The sequence below is a fragment of the Microcebus murinus genome, chromosome 12 (assembly GCF_040939455.1).
Source record: "Microcebus murinus isolate Inina chromosome 12, M.murinus_Inina_mat1.0, whole genome shotgun sequence".
Taxonomy (NCBI): Eukaryota; Metazoa; Chordata; class Mammalia; order Primates; family Cheirogaleidae; genus Microcebus; species Microcebus murinus.
Genome location: NC_134115.1, coordinates 58675283 through 58697610, shown reverse-complemented (window position 1 = coordinate 58697610; position 22328 = coordinate 58675283). Strand labels below are relative to the sequence as shown.

Below are 22328 nucleotides of genomic sequence, written 5' to 3'. Positions count from 1 at the left end.
GCCACTGCATTCTAGCCTAGCCTGGGTAACAAAATAAGACCCTGTTTCAAAAAAAAAAAAAAAAAAAAAAGCATGCAGCCCAATTAGAAACTTGACAAAGAACCTGAATAATCATTTCTCCAAAGCAGACATATAAATGGCTAACCAGCACGTGAAAATATGTTCAACATCATTAGTCATTAGATACATAAAAACCACAAGGAGATACTACTTCGCTCCTGCTAGGATGGCTAAAATAAGAAATACAGGCCGGGCGCTGTGGCTCACGCCTGTAATCCTAGCTCTTGGGAGGCCGAGGCGGGCGGATTGCTCAAGGTCAGGAGTTCAAAACCAGCCTGAGCAAGAGCGAGACCCCGTCTCTACTATAAATAGAAAGAAATTAATTGGCCAACTGATATATATATAAAAAAAAAAATTAGCCGGGCATGGTGGCGTATGCCTGTAGTCCCAGCTACCCGGGAGGCTGAGGCAGAAGGATCACTGGAGCCCAGGAGTTTGAGGTTGCTGTGAGCTAGGCTGACGCCACGGCACTCACTCTAGCCTGGGCAACAAAGCGAGACTCTGTCTCAAAAAAAAAAAAAAAAAAAAAAAAAAAAGAAATACAGACAATGACAAGTGTTGATGATGATGTGGAGAAATTAGAGCCCTCAAACATTGCTGAGTGCTTTGTAAAATGGTGCAGCCACTTTGGAAAACAGTCTGACAGTTCCTCAAAAATGTTAAACATGGAGTTAACATATTACCCAGCAATTGTACTCCTGGATATATACCCGAGAACAAAGAAAACATGTTCACACAAAAGCTTGTATACAAAATGTCCATAGCAGCATTATTCACAGCAGCTAGAAAAGCGGGAACAAACCAAATGTCCTTCAAGTGATGAATGGATTAACAAAATGTGGGATATACATGCAACAGACTATCTGGCAATAAAAGGAATGAAGTACTGGTACACGCTACAACATGAATGAACTTTAAAAAGGTTATACTAAATCAAAGAAGCCAGTCACAAAAGGCTTCTCTGTATGATGCTGTACAAGCCCATTTATACAAAATGTCCAGAATAGGCAGCTCCATAGAAATAGAAAGTAGATTAGTATTTGCCAAGGGCTGGGGGGCAGGGGAATAAAGAATAGGGATGGAGGCTATTTTGGGGTCATGAAATTGTTCTGAAATCAGTGATGATAGTTACACAAATCTGTGAATATAATAAAAACTATAGAATTTTATGGTATGTGAATTATATCTCAATATGGCTGTTGTGTAAAACTTTTTTTTTAAAACAGGAAAAAAAAGATTAAGGTTTATGGCAAGAGGGATGGAGAGGTCAGGAAGAGAACTAGTGCGGAGCTATGGCGAGGGCTGGGCATTTACAGAGACGAGGTGAGGAGGGGACGAGAGGAAGAGCTGTGTTAAGTATGGCATTATAAGAGAAAGATGAAGAGTTTTAGGAGTTTTGCTATGAGGTTCATGAGATCATTTTCCTTTCACTCCTCCCCATCTCTTCTCTTCCTTCATGAAGAAAACTGTGGGTTCACATATATATGCTGTAAGGGTAACAGAAAGTTGAAAAGTTGGGAATACTTGGAAAATAGCAGATTATAAACAGCATGTCCAGGCTGGGCATGGTGGCTCACGCCTGTAATCCTAGCACTCTGGGAGGCTGAGGTGGAAGGAACGCTTGAGGTCAGGAGTTCAAAACCAGCCTGAGCAAGAGCGAGACCCCGTCTCTACTAAAAATAGAAAGAAATTAGCTGGATAACTAAAAATATATAAACAAATTAGCTGGGCGTGGTGGTGCATGCCTGTAGTCCCAGCTACTCTGGAGGCTGAGGAAGGAGGATCGCTTAAGCCCAGGAGTTTGAGGTTGCTGTGAGCTAGGCTGACACCACAGCACTTTAGCCCGGGCAACACAGTGAGACTCTGTCTCCAGAAAATAAAATAAAAATAAATAAATAGCATGTCCAGCGTGACACATCTTTGTAAATTAATATCTATATGCACAGAAGAAAATCTGAAACATCCACCACAAAATATTAACAGTGCCTATCTCTGTTGAGTGAGTTTGGATTATTTTAAATTTTTGTTTCATCTGTATTTTCTAATTTGTATGTAATAGGTACCCATTATGTACATAATTTAAACAACTTTAAGGAGGAAGCATCTCTTTACTAGGTTTCCCCTGGGTCCTGGCCATGACCCTGAAGGCTGGACTAAGAGAAGCATAGAGGACCTTCTTGTACATACAACAGCAATTTCAGGAGTACCTATGGGCTACAGCCATCATTTATCTTCAATGGGTACTTCTCCCCCCCCTTTAAAGCACCATTTTCAAGAGGCATTCACGAGAATACACATGTAAGAATTTATGATTCTGGCCCACAAAACCATGACTGGCACATGCATGCATTCATATGGAAAAACACAGTGATGCAAGACACACAATCTAGAAAGCTGATCCTCTAAACCGGGGTGAAGAATGACTGAGTGTGGTGCGTGATGGTGGGGCCCTTGGCTGGAGGCCGCTGACAGCTGTTATTATGTTCTGTTGACACATCTGTCCCCCACACTAGAAGGCAGTTCCCTGAGGTCAGAGACTGCAATATAGTCAACTGTGTCTCTACAACTTACTACATAGGGCTTGGAATGTGGTAGGTGCTCAGTTATTCGTTGATTATTTTACCCATTTAAAAAAACCGAGTTGTTTGTCTTTTTATTATTGAGTTGTAGGCTTTTGAAATTTATTCTGATGCAAATCCTCTGTCAGATATATGTCTTGAGAGACATATAGGTGTGCCCTGAGTGTGCCCGCCAGGTGGACAGTGGAGTGGTGGCTTAGCCAACGTAAGGTTATGCGGTCTAGCTCTCCAGAATTGGGAAAAGCCTTCTATGAGAGCCCTCTTCCTGGCCCTTGTCTCAAATGAGTGTCTCTTGGCCTATCACAATACTATTTATTAGTGATCATTTATTAAGTACTTATATGCCAGGTAATTTATATACATAATCTCTACTTCCACTGTAACACTCTTAAGTAGGCATAATCATCCTCATTTCACAGATGAGAAAACCAAAGCTTAGAGCATGTAGTTTGTTCACACTGACACAGCTGAGATGGGAGTCAAACCCAGGTCTGCCCAATTCTTAATTATTTCCACTATGACTGCCTCCCAAAGAAAATGATCAGGGCCACACCCTCCTCTTATGTTCTTACAGTCCTTGCATTTATTGGCTCCCAGAGCAGCTGCTTTCTACCTTTCCTGGGTGGGCCCACGCTGTAGCCTCCACTTACATGAATTATATCTACTTGCCTCTCCATTCTCTGATCTTATGGTCCCTGTCGTATTACTGTCCCATGCTCTGATAACACTTGTCAACCCTACTCCCTGCCCAGTTCCCAGCCCACATCTCCTTGCCCCAGTCATGGGCAAAGGGCAAAGCCCAAACCTCCTTCCCCCTGCTCTGTGGTTCACATTCCTAGATACTTCTTGGGAACTATCACACTCCCACCACTACCCAGTGTATTTCTCAACCACGTATTTGCACAAGGTGGAACTACTGTCTTCTATTATCCTATGTTTCTGAATCCTCCACTAAGGTGGTCAGAGGAAATAGGAATTTAAGCAACTCTATCTACCTGCTCAGCAACAGAGAAATTATCTCGGCAGGAAAACTCCAAAGAAAGGTTTCCCTGTCTTTGATCATCAGCGTCTTTCTGCCAGTCACAGAATCCTTTCCCTATTTTTTGGCCTCTGAAGAAAGACAGAGAAGACAATGGTACTCGCTGCTGCTCTGCTGCTCTCTAGCAATCTGACCTTGACTTGAGACCCTGATGAGACGCCTCTGTAGCACTGATAACTCTTTTCCTGAGTGGGTCCTCTCCTGGGCAGGACTGAAAGGAAGAGAGCAGGAGGGTCGATTTGGAAGTGTTAGCTTATGCTTAGGTCTCTGCCTGCTAGGAATCTAGGTCTGTATACAAAGGCTGATTATAACAAGTCAGGTGCCCCAGGCATTGTCATGACTATGCCCCTGTCCCCATGTATTGTGGGGCAACAATCTTTCTTATTCCATCCTCACCTGGAGCCTAGTGGCTCCCATAGCACCAGAAGACACGGTGTGTGCCCGTGTGCATGTACAGATGTGTGTGCGTGTGTGTGTGTGTGTGTGGGGCCTTCCCAGCCCCTCCTGGAAGCTGCATGGATCCCTGCATAGTCTCCATCATAAATTTACAGTGGCTTTAGGGTGTCTCCTCCCATTAAGCCTTTGTTTCTAGATCTTAACTCCCCCATACTCTAGCATCTTCATTAGAAATGCCCAGAAAGGAAGGACAGGATCTTCTGCTTCTTGACAAAATAGCATCAATGGCATTAGCTCAAGCCTGGGCTTTTCCCCATCTCTGCACCACAGCCCCAAACGTATGCATGGATGAGCTTGTCTAATGCTCCCGGCACTCCTTCCCTCACCCCAACCCCCGCCCCCTCTCCCTTTTGGAAAGACAAAAGCCAACCCTCAGAAGCCGGGCCCAAACGTGCAGATCTGCTGATCCGGGATCCTAGAGTCTCTGCCCTGCCCTCCCCCAGCCCGCCCAGCCATACCTCTGCAAGGAGCCTGGAGCTGGACCGGAGGCTTCTGTTCCTTTTGCACTCCGACCAAGCTCTGCCTTGACAGTTCCAGCTGAGGCAGTGTTCCACTGGAACTGGGCCGATTTCCTAAGATCTGATTTCTGCTAATACAATGGATGGTTGCTAATGCAGGGAGGCTGCGCAATCCCAGCCCTAGTCTCCTTGCTGCCGCCGCGGCCGCTGCTGGTGCTGTGGTGACGTTGCTGCTCAGGGAAGGGGGAAGGGAAAGGAACAGGCATGCCCACAGTACAGCCACCCAGCCTCCCTCCCTGTCAGTCCCTGTGGGCCCGTTAGCCCGGGGAAGGGGGAGGGTGGAGACAGGAGTCAGCCACAGAGGGCAGTAAGTGCTGGAGATGGGAGAATTCTCAAGACAGCAAAGGGAAAATAAGGAGAGCTGCACAGGCTCCTCCCTGGTCCTTAGGAGTCTCAGGGAAGATGTCTGGGCTGAGCCTTGGAGCTTCCTTCCTTCCTTCCTTCCTTAGGCCCCTCCTTTCAGATCTTAGCCAGAAGCCTCTCCCTCCTCTCTTCAATCCCTGTGAAAGACTTCTTGTTTTCCAGCTTTTTCCTCTCACTAGGATTCCAGACTAGCCTCAGGGTGGAGCAGTCGGCCTGGGAGGGGACTCCCGAAGCCCTGAAGGGAGGCTGCAGGACCAGTCATCATTCTGCCAGCTGGAAAGCCAAGCTCAGTCCTTGTGGAGGCCCAGCTGGTCTTAGCACTAGGCTTCCTGGGATGTGTCTCCTCAGGGAAATGGGGTCTGTCTCAGAAAGACTAGGCTGGGTACAGTGGCTCGTGCTTGTAGTATAACACTTTGGGAGGCTGAGGTGGGAGGATCATGTGAGCAAGAGAGTGAGACCCTATCTCAAAAAGAAAAGAGACTGGGCTGTCGGCAGCTTCTAGACACTGGGTGGTAGTGAGTCTTAGACCGTGGTGGCAGGACCCCTTCCTAACTCTTAACACACGGTCCAATTCAGTTCCCTGGATCTTCAGAGAGTCTCCTAGCTGTGGAAGAAGCAGAATTGGACCCCTCAGGTATGTCAAATTTTGGTGAGTGCTGAGTTGGGTCCAGCTGGGTTTGTGTAGCACGGCAGAATCCCTTTAGCAGGGAAAGGCAGGCTGCGGATAGGGAGTGGTCTGTTGAGGCTAGAGAAAAATCTTGGTTCTGCCTTAGACCTACAGAGTCCTCCTTCCCTTCCTGGCTCTACCTCCTCAGGTTCTGGGCCAGTTCTGTGGGGTAAGTAACAGGAGAGAAACCACGGCCATAGCCGGTTGTACAGTAAACAGCAGCGCTCTGTCCACTTCATGCCACTGCTCCCTGCTGCTACCCCTGAACACAGAGATGGTCTCAAGCTGCTCTTGGTCCCCAAGCACTGGCCCAGCCCAGGGCTCCTCCCCAGGCTCACTACTATCTGGACTCCACAGCCAAGCCCTTGGATTTCGGCTTGCTAGAAAGACATTTTGGAGAAACCACTGCCCAAGACCATAGCAGCTACCTCTCAGGACTGGGAAAAGATGTAGTTTTCTTTCCCTTTCTTGCTGCTTCTATTTCCTGTGAGACCCATGCGTCCACTGACATCATGCTTAGCTGAGCTGAATTGTAGAGAGAACAAAAACACACAAAGACCCATCTCCAACCTTGATTTACTCGAGGAGCCATGGCCCCTGGAACCTAAAAGCAGGAAATGATGAGGAAGGGAAGAAAGGAGGGAGGCTGCCGTTCATAAAACCAGCCAACCATTGGCAGTCCTCTCCAGGAGGTTGAACGGAGCAGAAATGGTGTTACTATATATACTTCCCTCTCTCCTAGCTGATACAGACCACAAAGAGGGCTGGAAGAACAGCTGTAGGTTAGGGCAGAGTTAATTTTTCTTTTTTTCCTTTTAGAGACAGAGTCTTGCTCTTGCTTAGGCTGGTCTCGAACTCCTGAGCTCAAGTGATCCTCTTGCCTCGGCCTCCCAGAGTGCTAGGATTACAGGCGTGAGCCACCACGCCTGGCACCAGAGTTAATCTCCATGAACAAGTGCTTGGAGTTCAAGCTTCTTATTGTGAGAGCTTTGGACCCAGGGTCTTTGTCCTTGAAATTTCTGTAAGGCTGACCCACACATACTGGACAGCTAGTGCTTAAGAAATGTTTCCAGTTGCCTATGGAAAGTGGCAGCTCACATGCTTTCAGTGCTTGGCTTAATTCACCACATCGCAGACCACATTGTCACTTACTTCCCAACCACTACTGCCAAAGATCTATAGGGCTTTTGATGAAAGATCAAATTGTTTCCAGCTAGAAACAAAATACAAATACTGTCACTTATAAACCTCAACTATCTCCTAACTAGTCTCCTCACCTGCAATTTATCTTCTAATGTTTCCAGATTTATCTCCCTAAAGCTCCATCTTTCTTCAATGTGTCATTCTTCCTGTCCCTTTTAATGGTTTCCTATGACCCAGGGAATCAAGTTGAATTTGGGCTTTTGAGGTCCTCCATCTTAGCTGTCTAATCCCTCTCCACTCAACCTTATTTTCCACATCTCATCAGGTAACCCTTCAAACCGGTTTCATAAGCTCATTTCCACTCTGCTGCCTTTGTTTATTCAGATTCTATTACAATTGGCCATACCTATTACAATTGGCCATACTCAAAATTATTCAAATCTACAAGGCCCAAAGCAACTCCTCCATCACGTCTTCTCCCATCACCCCAGAGCCAGAAATAAACTTTCCGTTCTCTGAACCAGTGGTTGCAGGTTTTTGATTTTACAGACAAGAAGAAAACTCCCACAAAAAACTGGGGGATCAACATAGAATTGTCAACTGCTCATACTGCCTAGTAGCATCATTAAGAAAAACAAAACAAAAAAAATATACCAACTACAATCATCATTTCATAAGAGAAAGTAGACTGTCATTATTTTCCTCATTTCACTGCATACTGATGCAAACGTAATCAGAAACTACCATCAGTCCATACGAAGTTTTGATTAAGTAAATCATGTGTCACTCACATGGTTCTTTTTTGCATATCTGCTTAATGTCTCTTCCAGACTGCAAAGTCCAAATTATATTCACATTTGTATCCCAAATATCCAGTATATAAAACAATATCATTTTTATTTTGTATTTCCCATAAAGTTAAGCACAGTGCTTGGCATATAGAATGCATTTAGTCAAAGTCTTGTTGAACAAGAGTAACCTAAAAAGAGATGTTCCTTGCAAAAGGCTTGGAAAAGAAGACTCCTGTTTTTCATGTGAAAAAAAGGTCTATTAAAAAGAAGCTTAGCATGGTGGCGCATGCCTGTAGTCCCAGCTACCCGGGAGGCTGAGGCAGAAGGATCACTGGAGCCCAGGAGTTTGAGGTTGCTGTGAGCTAGGCTGACGCCATGGCACTCACTCTAGCCTGGACAACAAAGCGAGACTCTGTCTCCAAAAAAAAAAAAAAAAAAAGAAGCTTAGACAAAAAAGGAGTAATTCTTCATGACATTGGGTTAGGTAACATATTCTTAGGATACCAAAAGTACAAGTGACAAAAGAAAAACAGACCAGACTTCATAAAAATTTAAAACTTCTGTGCTTCAAAAAATTCAATCAAGATAGTAAAAAGATAACTGACAGAATGGAGAAAATTTACAAATCATGTATCTGAAAAGGTACTTCTATCCAAACTATATATAAAAAAACTCTTATTACACAGTAATCAAAAGATAAATAATCCAATTAAAAATAGCCAAAGCATTTGAATAGACATTTCCCCAAAGAAGACATACAAATGGTTGATAAGCACATAAAAAGATGCTCAACATCATTAGTCATTAAGGAAGTATGAAACAAAACTAAAATGAGATACCACTTGACCCTACTAGAATGGCTAAAATAAAAAAAAGACAGACAACAACAAACATTGGCAACGATGTGGAGAAGTTAGAACCCTCAAACATTGCTGAGGGCATTGTAAAATGGTGCAACTACTTTAGAAAATAGTCTGGCAGTTCTTCAAAATGTTAAATAAAGACTTACACATGACCAAGCAATTCTGCTCCCAGGCTTATGCCAAGAGAAATGAAAAACACGTCCACACAAAAGCTTGTATATGAATATTCTCAGCAATATTATTCATAATAGTCAAAAGGTAGGACAACCATAATGTTCATCAACATATGAAGGGAGAAATAAAATGTGGTATATACAGTGAAATATTATTCAGCAATAAAAAGGAATGAAATACTGATAAATGCTGCAACCTGGACGAACATTGAAAGCATTATGCTAAGTCAAAGAAGCCAAAAAGGCACATATTGTTTGACTCCATTTATATGAAATGTCCAGACTAGGCAAATCTATAGAGACAAAAAGTAATTCAGTGGTTGTTAGAGGCCGAGGGAGGGAGAAATGGAAAGCGAGTGCTAATGATTATGGGGTTTCTTTTAGGGATGATAAAAATGGTCTAAAATTAGATTATGGTCATAGTTGTACAACTCTGTGAATAGACTAAAAACAATTGAATTGTATATTTTAAATGGTGAAATGTATGGTATGTCAATTATATTTCAATAAAGCTGTTAAAAACAGTAACCACAGCAGCTTGAGTGGTGTTGCTCAGCTCCACAGAGGCAGAAGTCTATGAAAGCCCTGTACCTGCGGAGGGGGGTGACGGGGTGACATCGCAGGTATACCATAAAGCAGAAGACATCACTGGCAAGTCAACCCAAGGGTCTCAGACAATCCTCTTTCCTCTGCCTTTTCAACACCAAAATTCTTAAAACAATGGCCTATGTTAACTCTCTCTACTTTCTCCTTCACCATTTCTTAACCACTAGAGAAATCTTCCTTGTAACATTTGAACTGTGTGAAACAGTTATAATTTTCTAATTTACAATATTTGAATTGTCTGACACTATTAGCCATCCTCTCCCATTCAAATCCCCTTTTCCCTTTGGCTTCTATAACACCAACCCTTCTAGTTCTATTTCTTGGATTGTTCTTTCTTCATTGTTTAATAAAACAATACCTGGCCCATATTTAAGTGTAGATTTATGGCAAGATTCAGATTTGAAGTCTTTTCAACCTAAGAAGTGTTTAGCCCTTCCCATTATCTTTGCTATTGATTTCCAAATTTTACATTCTTCCTGAACTTCCTGAATCAACTCCCCAATAGCCTATTAGATACTTCTTACTATTACCTAAAATTCAACACATTGAATTTGGGTATAAAGCCAAATAAATTTTTTTTTTTAATTTCATATCAGCTTTCTTTGGACTTCCAGTAACACAAGTTTGAAAATGTAAGTCATCTGGACTGTCTTTACATTCAGACAATCACCAAGTCACGCTGAGTCTTCCTTGCAATGTTTTAGGCATTAATCTAATAAAAAAATAATTATGTTTTTACTATATTTCAGCTATTATTCTAAGCATTTATATTATCTCATTTAATCAACATAACCACTCTCTAAACTAGGTATTACCATCTCCACTTTATGGATGAGAAATTTGAGTCTCAGGGATATTAACTGATCTTCCCAACGTAACCCAGTCAAGTAAGTGTCTGAGCTGGGATTCAGAAACTGATCTGATTCCAAAGTCAGTGTTCTTAACCACTTGCTATATTGCCTCTCTAATTCCTACCACTACTTCTATCATCCTAATTCAGGTCTGCATTACCTTTCCTCTGAATTATTATACAGTCTTCTAACTAGTTTTCTTGCTTTCATTCTGTCTCTCTGCTCCAAGTTATCTTATATATTGAAACAAGATTAATCTCCCCAACATGTTACTCTGCTACTAAAAAACCTGCAGTGGCTCCCTCCTATATACAGGATAAATCCAAATTCTTTAATGTGGTGTTCAAAGTTCCTTCCTATCTATCCAACCTTGTTCCCACTGCATGCCAAATCTATTGCAAATTCTGAGTGTTGTCTCATTCCACTGGGAAAATATCTGGAATGCTCCCTCAATTTCCTTTCCCCTCCCTTTTTTATTTTAAAAGGATCTAGTTCAAATTCTAAAGGTCTGGAATCCTTTCTTTATTGTGGAAATCCTTTTGAACTTCAATACCAAGTGTATGTATATCCCATTTGGTACCTTGCCTTCATCATTTTATTTTATTATTCATCTCTTGATGACAGTACACTTTTGGAGAGTGGGGCTGTGTCTTATGCCTTGATAGGTAACTCTGAGCACAGGGCCTTGGCACATAGTAGAGCACCAAGAGACATTTGTTTGATAAAGTTACTAAATAGCAAGTACAGCAGGCTAAATGGAGCCCAGCCAGCTTTTAGGTTAGCTAGCCTGAGAATAGCATACCTGATGAAAAAGAGGAAAGTAAGGAAGAAAAACTAAAAGGTGAGCCTTAGTAAAGTGCTTAGTAAATCAATTTTTAATGCCAAGATCTTAAACTCTTAACTTTCCATTACTCTCCATTTTCATACTAGTATGGAAACATGATTGAGCAGACAGGATTCCTGCATTACATAGGGACCTTCAAAGGAAGCTTGCATGATCCAAGGCAGGTGGTGTCTCACAACTTTGGCAGAAACAGATAAAAATCTTATTTGGAAGAAAATATCTCCTAATTTAAATCAACAGGTTTCTCAAAATCAAAGAGTAAGGAAAAGTTAGTTTGTAATTAATAATCACAAATAGATATGAAGGCAAGACATCATGAGTGAATAACAGAGAAAATGATAAATAATATAGACTGCAAGAACTTTGTATATTAAAAATGTTCAGATACAGAATATAAATCAGCTATGTGTGAAATGTTTTAGATAAAGGATAAAGTCTCAAAAATAAGCAAGTAGCAAGAAATTATTAGAAATGACCAGGCAGATCTGAAAAAGAACCAAATGGAACTTTCAGAAACTAGAAACATAATTATTGAAATAAAAACTCTATGGACAAGTTTGATAACAGATTAGACAAAGATGAAGTGAGAATTAGTGAAGTGGAAGATAGAACTGAAGAAATTACACAAAACATAACACAAAAAAACATGGAGACCAAAAACAAAAGAGAAGTTAAGAGATAAGATAGAATGAGAAGGTTTAACATACTTCTAATCAGAATTCTTGGTAGAGAATCCTCATAAAGAGACTGAGAGATAAGGAATAAATCCTAAAAAGAAAGACATTTTTAACTGCTTGCTGGACATGTCCATTTGAATGTCCCATTGTTATCTCAAATCAATAAGGCCCAAGAAGAACCAATCTTCCTCCCCAACCCTGCCACCATTCCAATCTTTTTTTTTTAAACTTATATTTAACAGGATTAATATTTAACAGGATCCAAAGTCTCACAAAATCATACTCAAAATGTCCAGGATACAAATCAAAATGACCCAACATATAAAGAACCAGGAAAACACCACAGAATCTTTTTATTTTTTTCCTGTATATGTAAACTCCTTTTGTTTTTGTTTTTTTATTTACATAAATTTATGGGGTACAAGTGCAATCTCGATCCTCCTTCTATGATCCTCACCATCCACCAGTTACCCAAAAAAGGGATCTGGAAGTCATTCTCAATTCTTCCTTCCTTAATAATCATGGAAATCCTTTTGAACGTCAATACCAAGTGTATGTATATACCATTTGGTACCTAGCCTTGAACATTATCTCATATTACTCTCTATATTTGTCCTAGGACTGCACAGTCTTTCTAAACATTAATCTGATATTCTTACTGTCCTATAAAATTCTTCTGTAGCTCCCCATTGTCTTTAGGATAAAAATCCAAATTTCTGAGACATACAAAGCCCTTTATGGTCTATATCCTACCTATCTACCTTTCAAACTTCTTCTTGTACTCTCCTAACCTCTAGCCATGTGTAAAATTATGTGAGTTCTCAAATTTACCATGTTTTCCTCATCTCCATGCCTATGTGCATTTAGGGTCAGATTTTTTTCTGTGTGCCCATGTCACTCAGTGAAAATCACTATCACCAAATAAGTACTGTTTTAATTTACTCGCTTGCTTCACATAAATAGAATTTGAGCTATTTAGGAGCAAGAACCATGTCTTTCATTTCTGCATTCTCAGTGCTTTGCATACATCTTATTGGGTATAACAACAGTTCAAATAAGTTTTTGTGCAGTGAATTTATACTTATTTAAAAATTTAAACTGGGGATTTATTATACTAAGCAATTCTTTAGGAAAGAAGAATAGTGAATAAACTTCAAAAGAGTTAGGAAGAGTTAAGAAAGGATTCTAGAATATAAACTTTCTAACCAAGGGACACTTATATATGAGTTTATTTTTAATTAATTGTTTTTATAGGGATGGAGTGTCGTTATATTGCCCAGGCTGGCCTCAAACTCCTGGGCTTAATAAGCAATCCTTCTGCCTCAGCCTCCTGAGGAGGGACTACAGGTGGGACTACAGGTGCATGCCACCATGCCTGGCTTTCTAAGAGGTGGCAGGCACTAATAGAGAGAGAGGCACTACTGAGTGCAGGAAGACGCCTGGGGTTTAGAGGGCAGTTTGCTGGCTGGCTAGGTTAGGCATCTTTGTAACCTGATTTTCTTTCTTTCTTTTTTTTTTTTTTTGAGACAGAGTCTCGCTTTGTTGCCCAGGCTAGAGTGAGTGCCGTGACATCAGCCTAGCTCACAGCAACCTCAAACTCCTGGCTCAAGCAATCCTCCTGCCTCAGCCTCCCAAGTAGCTGGGACTACAGGCATATGCCACCATGCCCGGCTAATTTTTTCTATATATATTAGTTGGCCAATTAATTTCTTTCTATTTATAGTAGAGACGGGGTCTCGTTCTTGCTCAGGCTGGTTTCGAACTCCTGACCTCGAGCAATCCGCCCGCCTCGGCCTCCCAGAGAGCTAGGATTACAGGCGTGAGCCACCGCGCCCGGCTGTAACCTGATTTTCGAAATGTTCACTCTTGGGGAGGCCCCAACTCTGAAAATGTCAAAGCATTTCCACCAGCTGAGTATGAGTAACATCCTTTCTTTATCACATGGGTTTGGCTACTTGTCTGTAAGGTAGTACAAAAAAAGCCTCTTATGCTGTAGTAATGATCTAGTTCACTAAAATATGTTCAGAGTAAGACAATTTGTATTTGTGAAAATGGGAAGGAATAAGAATAAAAGAAAGACAAATATTTAAAATGTAAGAAAAAGAACTAAAATGTCTGAAAGAAATCTGCTTGGGACGTGAGTAGGCTGCAGTGGTAGCAGAACCAGATTCTTACACGAAAATTTTAAAAGATAACATATGAGCCTATAAAATTTAAAGTTTTACAACAATGGAGTCAAGTATTTACTTATCATCTCTCAAAAATCACTCTCAACAAAAACAACAAAGGAGAACAAAGGTTAGAAACAACAAACAATGTGGATTCATCCCTGTAGAATCCTTGAATGGCTCAGGAATTGGTATCTCTGGAAGTAGGGGTGATGTACTAAGTAGATAAAAATAGGGATGTTGGTTAAAGTCTGTAAAAGACATGATTAGACAATCAGGCATGGTGGCTCACACCTATAATCTTAGCACTCTGGGAGGCCGGAGGCGGGAGCTTTGCTTAAGATCAGCAGTTTGAGACCAGCCTCAGCAAGAGCAAGAACCACCCTGCCCTCAATCTCCCTGTCTCTACTAAAAATAGAAAAATTAGGTGGCATGCCTGTAGGCCCAACTACTCTAGAGGCTGAGGTGGGAGGATCACTTGAGCCTACGAGTTTGAGGTTTCAGTGAGCTACAATGACGCCATTGCACGCTACCCAGGGCAACAGAGTGAGACTTTGTCTCAAAAAAAAGCAATTAGACTCAGTCCCCACCACCATGCCCACACTGTCAGGAGATCACCCCTCTCCTGCTCCCTAAGGGAACTGGGGATTTATTTTCTGGAGAAATTTAAGTGGAACTGCATTAGACTCAGGAAAACAGGGCACAGAAGAAAGCAGGATGAGGGGCCAATCTGACAACTGGGGGAGAAAGTGAAAATCTCCGTAAGAGAATTGCTAGACTCCTTTCTCCTGTTTCAGGAGAATACCAAACCAGACTGACTTATCCCGCCCCTGCCCCTGGCAGATTACTTCTCTGCAGAAACTGAACTACCCCAGAGAAAAGAATGTCAGATACAGAATGCCAGATGCCAGACAAGGTTGCCAGATTCAAGCTACCCTTTCCATTCTCACAGAATTTCCGATCAGTTTTTAATGCCTCCTTCTTAAATATGAATCAGCAGTCAGGATTATCAGACTTTTGAGAACAGCCTCCAACGTAGCAAAGAGCAGAACGAAACCCGAAAACTCTGGGAGAAACAGAAGCAATGCAGAAGAAGGAAAAAACAAAACAAAAGTCCATATATGAGATCCTTGTGTTACTTTTTTTAGGATGCTAACTTTGAACCCTTGGGTAAGATAGTTATCTGTCAGGTTTCTCCACTTTAAAGTTACCATTTTCTCCTTTGTAATTAATAAGCAACCTATGGGGAGACTACTTTTAGAATGTGTAAATAACTCATTCCCCATCAGACTTTCATAGAATCATTTCAGCATCCATTGATGATTTTTGTCTGAATCAGTTATTTACTACAATGGTTGAAAAATGACAATTTTCTATTATTCCCTGTACATTTATTAGTTGGCATTCTAATATAAGAAAGATTTCCCTTTTCTGTCTTTTCTTTACTTATTTATTTGGTGTAACTACAGACTCTTGGACTTTTAAAAAAAATTCAATGGGCATAATCCATTACTGGTATTATTGATTTTGATGCTCCAATGGTCCCAGATTTGGCACTATTTCGCTTTTTTTTCATTGTGAAGACCTTTATTGCTGTATGTAATTTTTTTTAAAGTTAACTATTTATTTTTAAATTATTTAGATCTGTAGAAAAGTTGCAAAGATAGCTCAGACTTCTTGTACATCTTTCAACCACTTCCCTGAATGTTACCAAATTATGTAATCATGGTACATTTATTAAAACAAAGAAATTAACATTTGGTACATTATTACTAACTAAATTTGCAGACTTTATTGAATTTGGCCAGTTTTTCCACTAATGTCCTTTTTCTATTATTTGGCTTTATTAAAAACAAAGTACATTATAACTTTTATAAAACATATAAGTTAATTAAAAACAAAATAAAGCCACCCCCCCTAAGATATGCAGATGTATACTGGAGGCTGCAGATAAATAGCTTAGATGGTATTATAAGTATAGTTTCATAGAGAAAATGTTCTGTTTTTCTTACAATCAAGACACTGAGTAGTTTGGGGAACTGTCGAGGCAGGTAATTTTTAGCAAAAATAAGCAGTATTAATAAACAGAGAAGACTATATGATCTGTGTGTTCAGCTAAAAGTCCACCCCCTCTGCCCCTCGTCTTCCCAATAACCATTCTGTTGACCTTTCCGCACAGGACACTCTTCTTTGGAAATCAACAGGCAGTACTTTTGTTTGTGTGACCTAGTCAGGTAACCTCTACGCCAACAACCTCGGTTAGGTAACTCCTTTTGGCCATGTTTTCACCTGACTTTGTGATTGACTCCAGTACCAAAGGTCAGAAATGCTCAAATCATAACAAATCCAAATAAATTATGATATGCTTTACTCTCTTCTCTGGTCTAGAATTATCTTGAGGCTATTAATTAATATCATCTTGTGAGTCAATTAATCCATCAAGCAAGCAAGCGATCAAGCCACAAGCACGCACTGCACTCTCACCATGTGTAGGGCTGTGCTGGAGGGGTGGGGGTAATAGCCCAATCTGGGGGGCTCATAATTTTGTTAAAATCATTGCCAATATGTCCCTGGAGAGGCCAGAACAGCAACCAGGACATTGCAGGTGTGAGATAAGGGTTAGAGCAGTAGGTTTTTTTTCAGCCCCAATACATAAAACACAGCTACTCTGGATGAAAAAGGGGAGACCTAACACCCCACACATTCCAACTCCTTCTCCCCCCTGTATGGGCCCCTGAAGGCACCTCCAGGGCACCCTAGGGCTTAGAAAAATTCTGAAGACCTCTGAGCAAGGGCAAAGGCAAAGGCAGGACTGAGCATGGCTTTTTGGTGGTTGGGATGGGGGAGTGAAATAAATGATTAACTGACAGAAACATCTCTTTCTCTTTCTTCATGGCTCCCAAATCAAATATTTATAAAACTATGTTGATTAACTTCACTTAATAGCAAAATGAACTTTCCAGAACAGAATAAAATTTGTATATGAATTAGGAAAGTCAGCTTGTATAACTACCCTCCATCCCCTGCCAAGGTTCTATGTCTTTACAGGCCATAAGATTAGATGGAGGCTCTGAGTTTCCTGCAAGACAAGTCTCTCTCTCTAACTGTGTAAGAGCTACTGGAAGAATTGGAGATTTAAGAACTGATGGCAGGCCGGGCGCAGTGGCTCACGCCTGTAATCCTAGCTCTCTGGGAGGCTGAGGTGGGCGGATCGCTCGAGGTCAGGAGTTCGAAACCAGCCTGAGCAAGATCGAGATCCCGTCTCTACTATAAATAGAAAGAAATTAATTGGCCAACTAATACATATAGAAAAAATTAGCCGGGCATGGTGGCACATGCCTGTAGTCCCAGCTACTTGGGAGGCTGAGGCAGCAGGATTGCTTGAGTCCAGGAGTTTGAGGTTGCTGTGAGCTAGGCAGACACCACGGCACTCACTCTAGCCTGGGCGACAAAGCGAGACTCTGTCTCAAAAAAAACAAAACAAAAAAAGAACTGATGGCAATAGTGACTCCTGTGGGTGTCTGGGACAGAGCTGGAGTGAGAATAAACAAGTTGCTAGATGCCTGAGAGCACCTGGCTATGGCAGCAGGAGTCTGATTCCATAAATGGAACAGCAGCCAACGCCTAGGAGGTCATCTGTGTTTCCTCTGAGCAGAGTGTAGCTGCTGCTAGCTGAGGAGGCCACTGTTCCTAGTCCGTGTCATGTTATTTTGGACTCCAAGTGAGGCCAGCATGCTAGCATGCTGGAGTGTGCTGGAAGGAGCCGGGCCTGAAGGGCTGTCCCAGACACACCAGCTGCTTCCTTATTAGGCCTCCCTAATATAGAGGCCTCTTTCGAAGCACAGAACTTGCTTTGCGTATGTTGTAGAAATGTTCAGATAAAAGTCCACCCCAAAAGTCAAACACAAACGTTCTAGAAGAGGCTTGGCTTGGAAGCAGAATGGACTCTTTCCTAGGACCCCCTGGTGTGGACATAACCTTCTTCTCCCTGCATCTATTTCCTCCCTTATGAACTGGAAATACATAGTGACATTAAAAAAATCACTGGCAGAGAATACCCAGCAGGGGGAGGGGACTCTCAATAGGTTTCAAACCTTTGACCTCTCAGAGTGCTGAACCTAACAGGTAAAAGGCCCCAGCTCAATGAATGGAGACTTCAGCACTGGGACATTGTGCCAGTGCCAAGAAAAGAACAAGCTAGAGCCACTGAGCTTACAGGGCCACTTTCCCTTATTCTATAAAAATCTGATAATAAACCTAACTTTGTCCCTGGGTCTCTCTCTGATCAAAACGAATTATTAATATATCTAGAAAGAAAATTCTTCTCTTCCTCTCACCCGGTCAGCTAGTGTATGCCTTTCTCCATCAGTCCCACCACTGGATTCCCTGAGCTCAACTCATAGCATCTGTTTGGAGGCACAGGGCTTGATCGGATGACCTCTTAAGGTCCCTTTCAGGACTGTTTATTTATTGATTGATTGATTTTTCACTCCTCTGTAGACCCAAGGAACCTTTCAGGTCTAAGCCAAATTCAAACCTGGAGCCCAAGGAAAGGTTCCTATCCAGTGTGTTAAAAAATGCCCTCCCTCTCACCCTCCTTCCTTCCAGCATGAATATGCACACACATATGTGCACCTACACTCCGAGGTGCCTGGCTTCTAACTGCTACAGCTGTAAGTCTCTAGAGATTGAGAATTTGCTGTATTTTTTTGAAGATATATTAGGGGGAGAGAGGAGGACCACAGGAAATTAGGAAAGATTTAGCTCCTACCTTGACAGACTGAGTTCTTCCGAGGGGATGGAGAGTACAGCAGTGAAGGAGGCCCATAGGACAAGGCCTCCCAATGCTAGGTGTAGGTGAGCAGCAGGGGGGCAGGAATCCACCAAGGCCAGAGACAGTGCCCCAGCATGGATGCTGAAAGACCCAGCGTGGCTGTTTTGCCTGGTGGACAGCCCTTCAGTATGTATTTGCAGGAGCAAGTTAGCTGGAACAAGAAAGGCCCCTATGCTGCTCCTAGACTGTTCAGTGCAGTCAAACCCTTGCTTATCCTTTGGCTGTTCCCTTTTGGCTCCTGGGCTCTAGGCAGCAAAGCCAAAATGTTTTCTGCTCCTCCTCCCCTCAGGCAGTGCTCTGAAGCATGCAGGCTGGTAAGCAGCTATCCAATCAGTTTGTCCAAAGCTGTAAATAAAAGGCCACATACGCACAGTAAAGTAGAGGCTATAAGGAGAATCTAGATTGAATTACACAAGCCAGTTGTGAGGCCAGGGTGGGAGAGGTCGGAGAGAGAGGGGAGGGAAGCCTAGCTGCCCTTCAAGGAATCTCTTCATTCAAGCACACCCTCCCTCAGGATGACGTGGCTGTGCTCTCAGCAGAGGGGTCTGGCTCACTGGCAGGTGGCAGCGAAGACCATTTCTGCACACCAGTAACTGGTTGTTTTAGTTATGAGACTAAAGTGAGAATAATTTTTAAATTTTTATTTAAACAAAAATGTACTAGCTCTGTGGGAGGCCAAGGCGGGAGGATCGTTCAAGGTCAGGAGTTTGAAGCCAGCCTGAGCAAGAGTGAGACCCCGTCTCTACTAAAAATAGAAAGAAATTAATTGGCCAACCACAAATATATAGAAAAATTAGCCGGGCATGGTGGCGCATGCCTGTAGTCTCAGCTGCTCGGGAGGCTGAGGCAGGAGGATTGCTTGAGCCCAGGAGTTTGAGGTTGCTGTGAGCTAGGCTGATGCCATGGCATTCTAGCCTGGGCAACAGAGTGAGACTCTGTCTCAATAAATAAATAAATAAACACAAAATGTAAAAAGCAGGTGCTGGAGTCTGGGTGGGTCCTGAGTACTTGGGAATCTAGGTTCTATAATGATTCAGAGCATGGATTTCGGTGTTAAGGCCCGGCTGGTTCCAATTTGACATACTATTTGCCAACTGCGGAACTCTGGGAAGTCACTCAACATCACTAAACTTCCAGCTTCCTCATTTGTAAAATTTTCATGATATCTTCTCTCAAAGGCTTGAGGTAAAATTAAGACATTATACATAAAGTACCTGACACATGGTAAGTGCTCAGTAATAAGTCACTGTTATTATATCATTGAAAGATGACCAAGGGAGTCCTTTCTTCTCTCCTTTCCCAATTTCCCAGGAAACCTAAAGGTTCCACATCTAGAGAAGTGGCAGGCAAAATCTCTGTAAAAGAGCCAAAGGAAATGGAGAGTCATGTTCCTCTTTTCTCTCCCCTGCACTAGGACTGAATCAGCAGTCCTGTGCCCAGTATACCCTAGACTGCTGGGCTGGCCCTGGGAACCTCAAAGTTCTCCTCAAACAAAGACACTATTCCACCTCTAGTATTACCTGTTGTAGGGCATGCTCCCAGACTGATGGTGCTTCTCCTGGGGCCCCAGATCAGATCCTAGTAGGTGAAGGGGAGAAAGAGTGTGATTCCAAGTTGGCAGGGTAGGTCTGTCCAAGCTGTTGTCTGCCCATCACAGCTGCCTGTGAGGCCTATGGGTTAATAATAGCAACTCTGATGCCAATGGATTAAGACAGAACTGTAGGAGGTGTTTATTTTTACACTCTGGCGTCAGTATCAAGTTCTACTGGTTACTGCCCAAATCTAGGGCAGCTTCCTGCTCCAGGAGTGGCCTTAGGCTTCTCCAGGTTGCTAAGTTGGATTCTGGAGGAAGCCAGACTTATTGAAAACAGTTCAGCATTAACAGGGATGGGGAAGGGGAAGGGGAACAAACAGAGCTTTCATAGGTCCAGTTGTCTAGTGTCAAATCTCTGGGACCAGGTGGACTTCAAGTTGAAAGCTATTGCCATGGCATTCTCCTGAGTCAAGTGGGCCCTGTTGTTTTGGACAAGGCATACACATACATACACACAAATTGGCTGCACTGAAATGATCTTAATAAAATCAAGGAAAGCTCAGCCTTGTCTGTCACAAGTCCCAGACTAGTGCAGCGAGTACTGACATTATAAAGAAAAAGAAAAAAACTGCTTGGGAGGGTTTTATAGGAATTCGAGACAAAGGATGGGTTAGGCTGGTCCTCAATTGATTTGCATGGTTTTTAGCAGGTATATCAAATTCCTTGAAAATTTGTGTCATCAGAGCTTCTTTCCCAGACATGACACACTCAGATAGAAACACCAAGAAATCAGCCCTCATTGGCCAGGAGCCAATGCCCAGATAATCTTTCCAGAAAGCTTCTTTATCCCCCCAAGGCCTAGAGACTGGGGTTTCAGAGACTTTACACTTTGACCACAGTATCTGGAACTCTGTGGATAACCCACTCATCTCCCTGAGAGGCGGCTTCTGACACAGTTTCTGTTTGCCCCCCTGAGTCAGACAGGACTGAGAGGAGGATGACAGCTGGACAGCTGATGTAAATAAATGTAGACTGGCCTAATGAGGGGCCACGTGCACCGCAGACTGCGGTGGCATGACAAAAATGTACCACACACCAGGTAGGAATGCTGAAGTGCAAAGTAAATAGCCAAGTGTACAGAAACAGTCATCTTCCTGCCTATGACTGACTCACAACCGTTGTCAGTGACACAACATACCAATACTTTAAGGAGACGTCAGTGACACAACATACCAATACTTTAAAGAGACGGGGTGCTAGCAGGAAGTCAGACTCTTTTAATACATTTTTCCTGTCATTCAAGGCTTATCCACCTGGTCATCAAAACAACAATGCAGCCTCAGAAACACCCAGATTTGATCACGAGTGATAAAGGAGTTTGATCTCAGCCCCATCTGGAGGCTACGCATGCCTAGGATAGTGGCAGGCTGCCCGAGGATAAGAACACTGCTTTTATTCTTGGCTTTTTTTCTGACTTGCTGAGTCATCTGGGGCAGGGTACCTGTCCTCTCAAAACTCTAGGTTTACCATTGGGAAAAGGGGCTAACTGTATCCATCTTAGGGTGTTGTGGCAAGCAAAAATAATTGGAAAATAAAAAGAATAAGTAACAGGACATGTAAATGCTGTAAAGCCTTTGGACTGAAGTATTTCAGAAATATACTTGGCATCCATGCACACAGGGAGAGCGCACCCTGGCCTTCTTTCTCCCGGGTTTTCCCTCTTCTTGGTCACAGTGGCTGTGTTGGGAAATGGGCCAGCTCTGTGCCCAGAGGGGCAGTGTCCTTCTTTTCAGGCCTAAAATCCTCACCTCTGGTTTGAGGAACAGGTGAAATAGTTGGGAATCTGCTTACCTCGACATAAGGTATTAATTTCCACTAATGTGTAATAGAGAAGGTAGAAATATGCAAGCAGAAAAAAACACTTCTACCCCGCCCCCCCTTGTCTATCTAGGAGTCACAAACCTAATCCTCCCCTGTGCCCGGGCCCAGGACACTGACCTGAGGCCTTTGTCCCGCGGGCACAGTATTCAGCAGCAAGACTTACTGGACTTGGCCTAAAAGGCCTGAGAAAGCAACGGTAATAAAAGGATGTATTCCGCTGCTCAGTTAGAACAAAGGCAATACTGTATTCTAAACTCAGCACAAGCCTTCACTCTTTCTAG

General features: G+C 42.5%; 1 protein-coding gene across 3 annotated transcripts in view; it reads right to left on the bottom strand.

Moving 5' to 3' along the window:
* The window catches only part of RUSC2 (RUN and SH3 domain containing 2), a 57206-nt gene that overhangs the window by 17268 nt on the left and 17610 nt on the right, over positions 1–22328 (bottom strand). Inside the window, exon 1 of one of the 3 annotated variants that reach the window (XM_076008832.1) lies at positions 18570–19331. The exons of 1 other annotated variant lie outside the window; for it this stretch is intronic. The gene's annotated coding sequence lies outside the window, so the exon portion shown is untranslated. Of the gene's footprint in view, positions 1–4592; positions 8009–18569; positions 19332–22328 lie in introns of those variants that run through there. One more of the 3 variants, XM_012770038.3, reaches the window with a different exon arrangement.